Source organism: Lupinus angustifolius, chromosome LG08 (genome assembly GCF_001865875.1).
Source record: "Lupinus angustifolius cultivar Tanjil chromosome LG08, LupAngTanjil_v1.0, whole genome shotgun sequence".
In the NCBI taxonomy this organism is placed as follows: domain Eukaryota; kingdom Viridiplantae; phylum Streptophyta; class Magnoliopsida; order Fabales; family Fabaceae; genus Lupinus; species Lupinus angustifolius.
The window spans coordinates 8,070,925-8,075,166 of record NC_032016.1 but is presented as its reverse complement, the minus strand read 5'-3'; positions in this window follow the sequence as shown (position 1 = coordinate 8,075,166).

Sequence of the window (4,242 nt, the reverse complement as noted above, 5' to 3'; positions counted from 1 at the left end):
ACACCATATTGGTCTTACATTTCCATCATCCTCCATGTGAGTTTTTTAAATCTTATATCTCACGTTAATGCATGAATTTATTTCATCGGGTTTATTTTGTTGTATGTTTTTTTTAATAAATATAGTTAATGGGGTTAAAATGGTTGATAGGGTGAGGTATGAGATGGTAAAATTTGCATGATCAATGCATTAGTATATACTTGTTATAAAGATATCAAATAGAAATATAATCTTTATTTATAAAAGGGGGTATGAGGGAATGGAGGAGTAATTGGGATCGAATTGGACAATTGAGGTCTTCAAAATGATGAGAAGCTTTTCAAACCAGCTATTGAGATGTATCAATATGGGCAGCTTGTTTATTTCCTGTTTTTGTCAAATCGCTTCAGTCTGGTCCAACAATATCATTTTTTAAAAAGAAAAAATGGATTGTCAACTAATGAATGAGATGAGTGATAGGAGAGTGCAAGTATAATGTATGCTTGCTTTTTTCTTTTTTGTCTTGAATGAATGCATTTGATGTTGCATGAATGAGTTCTTCCAAATAATGTGTATTGTATATAATTTATGGTGTATGGCATGCAATGTTTGGATAATTACTTTTTTTGTTTAATTTTTTAAATAAGTATATGAATGTATGAATTGGTGAATGAATGATGTATTTTTTCTTTTTTTATATGAATGTTTGAATGATATATATTTTGGATGAATATTTCAATGATGTATTTGTGGATTTTTGAATTATGTATTTTTTGAATGTATGTATGAATTATGTATTTTTTTGCATGGATGTATGAATGAATGATGTATTTTTAAGGAATATATGTATGAATGGATGATATAATTGATCATGATGTGTACTACTATCATTGCAATTTGTATGCCCCTAGGATATAATACTTCATTTTACGGAAATGTAGCCTCATTTAGAATATAGTAAACTGTCGTCAGGAACTTGACACTTATTATATTGTTAATGCTTGTTCAGAGTTAAATGATTAAAATCTAGCTTATTAAGATGACAAAAAATTGTCTCTAGGGCATTGAATCCATCGAAGGGAATGAAAAATCGAAATTAGTCATCCTTGTGGCACAAGGCCATTAAGGGAGGTGCAATGAAATCCTTATAATACTCGGGCATGAACATTTTTTTAGGGACAAAAGTCACAATTTATAATGAAAACAGATAGAATTTAAGTTATGCTTCTTGTGTCTTAAATAAGGTACATTTGCAAGATTTTGAATAGTCTATATGTCATAACCTTATGGTGAGGTACTAGGTCTTGACTAAAGTGGACTAGATAAAAGCTCTAGACTTCTAAAGGTCACCAAATTGCATCCAATCTTAAAAGAAAGGAAATCAAATATCATAGTTTAGTTACGAGAGGAGACTAGCTCCCCAAGCGGCTAACTCACAAGACATGGGAATAATCTCGATGGTCCATCATGCCAATACCAGATGTGACACATGGCCACTTACCAGCAAAGTAAATGTCCCTCCAATCTTAAACTTAATCTCTGATACCTGAGTATAGTGTTAGGTATCAGTGGCGAAATACACCTAGAAGGGGGGGTTGAATAGGTGTGGCGGAACTCAATTTCCACTTTTCTGGTTTTTACACACTTGCTGAAAAATGCCCAGTTAATCGATTAACAACTGGTCTTAATCGATTAACAACTGCTCTTAATAGATTAACCAGTAACAGAAACAGAATGATCAGAAGAGCAACTTGCACGGTTATTAACAAACACACAAACAGATATACAACAGATACTTTTGTGCAAGATTAACAAGAACATAGCAAGGAACAGGTATGAAAAATATTAGTTCCAGATTTGCATTAAAACATATTGAAACATAAAAGAGAAAAGGATAGAAAAGATTGTGCAGGGACTTTATCCTGGTTCGTTTTACTGTCCACTGCAAAACTACATCCAGTCTTCCCCTCTGATTTGGGAGATTTTTCTTCTTCACTATGGAACACAATGTACGTTACATACAAGCTTCCAATTACAAAACTTGAACGCTCCCTTCTTCGAACCCAAAGAACTTCGGCACCCTTGGTTTGACCTTTCCCAAAACCGCCTCCCAAGAAAACCTTTCTTATATGATTCGGCCCCAGCCAAGGTATCGCTCTTTATCCTTTTACAACACCTTACCTAACCGCAGCTAGGATTTCCCCAATCCTTTTATAACAATGCTTTGAGTTATGAATGAGTACTTAATACTCGGATATTACAATGAATAACAAAGCCTAAAACCTAAGCAAGAACTTCACAAGACGTCCTAGTCTAATATGAATGTACATGCATGAGGTTTCTGAAAATATGCAATAAAAGAGATCTATCTCTTTTTCTTTGAAGAAAACACAAGAATATGCAAGAAATATTTTCAAAGAAACATGCAATGTGAGTATGAAATCTAAAGCCTTAGCATGATCTAAACTTTCTCCTAATTCAACACTTTCTTAATAGATTCTAATAATGATGATCTCTATCTTTTCTTTGTGTTTTTATCTGTTTTTCTACATAGTCGTTTATGCAATTAAGCCAGTATTTATACAAACAGAATTTAGCTCTCAAAAACGGTTTTTTAGTTATGTTGTTGAAACAGCAGAAAACACTTACGTTAATCGATTAACGGGTTACCTTAATCAATTAACTAGTGTAAAAGTTCACTTGTTAATGTATGGTAAACTCCCTATATGTTACATGCTCATGCAATACATGATTTCCAAAATATAATACCTTTAATGCATAAAATCAATGTATTCAAATGCATAGACCTACTTATCATATATTTCTAGATGATGTCTCATTTTAATGGATTGATTACTTTATTATGTCTTGTGAGACTCACACCTAGGTTTACCTAACCTAGACTCAATATCTATTGCAAACATCTTAGACTTCTAAAAAGATAATAAAGAATAATAGTATAGACACCACTTGAGCCTTCGACATGTTGATTGTTGAGCCATCTTCAAGCTTTAGCTAATTCCTTGTCTTCATCAAAACATAGGCAAACGTTGCTAATGCAATCCTTGACGCTTTGCACTTTCAATCTCCCCCTTTTTGATGATGACAAACACCACATCAAATCTTACGTTACATTTGATGAATTAGCTTGATGATGTTGTACATTTGCATAATGGTTGTGACTTCAAATTTGAAAGCACTTTGCTCCCCCTTAGGTAAGCAACCTTTCTCCCCCTGCAAATGACATCAAACACAACAAGCAACCTTTCTCCCCCTTTTGACATTATAAAAAAGATACGATTATTCAATTCTAGTCAAAAGTCAGAAGAGATATAGCAATTTATTTTTAAAAAAAACTGTAATTATTAGCATAAGCAATAACCAGTTTAAGAAGCTTAAACAAATGCATTGATTTTTGACTCTATAGACAGATTTTGCATGCCATATCCATTATGTAAACAGTTTAGATATGGAATGATTAAACATATATGTATGCCACTTTTTAGTACCACACCACTTGTTAGGTGCCATTATCACCACCTGTTAGCACTTTGTTAGGCAATTTTCATTTTAATGAATATTTCAATCATTCAATTATAATACACAATTAAGACATGTTCAAGATTCACGCAAAAAACAAATTCTATTTAACATAATTAGCAAGGTTCAACATAGTTACAAAATACTAAAATACAACCATAACCATGAGATGTACTTGACTCAAAAATATAGACGTAAGCCACAAAACAACAAGAATTAATATTTAAACAAATTGAGCCTAGGTAATCGATTATCACAAAGTTTAATCGATTAAGATGATTTATTTCATAAAGCTTTAGCTACTGGAACTCATTTAATCGATTATACTGAGAAGTTAATCGATTAACGACAGAAAGTTGACAGTTTTAAGTACGATTTTGAGCTTACTAAGAAATAATTTTGTAACCTTGTTAATATGCTTACCTTGCTCACCCTTTGGAGATAGGTCAAGATTACCACTTGTTTGTGATACCACTTGATAGGTGATACTAGATGAAAATTTTGATGATATGATGTTTGAATGGTTTATTTGTTATTCAAAGTGCGTTACTCCCCCTTTCATTGTTCTTCCCTTTATCTTCTCCCCCTCAATTATTCAGAGAAGTACTTTTGGTAGGTATCATAGTGTGGAAGCTCATTCAACAATCTTTGTCATTAACTTTTATCCTTAACAACCTTGATCTACTCACCAACCTTGTGCTTAGAACATCTTTTGTTGATTTA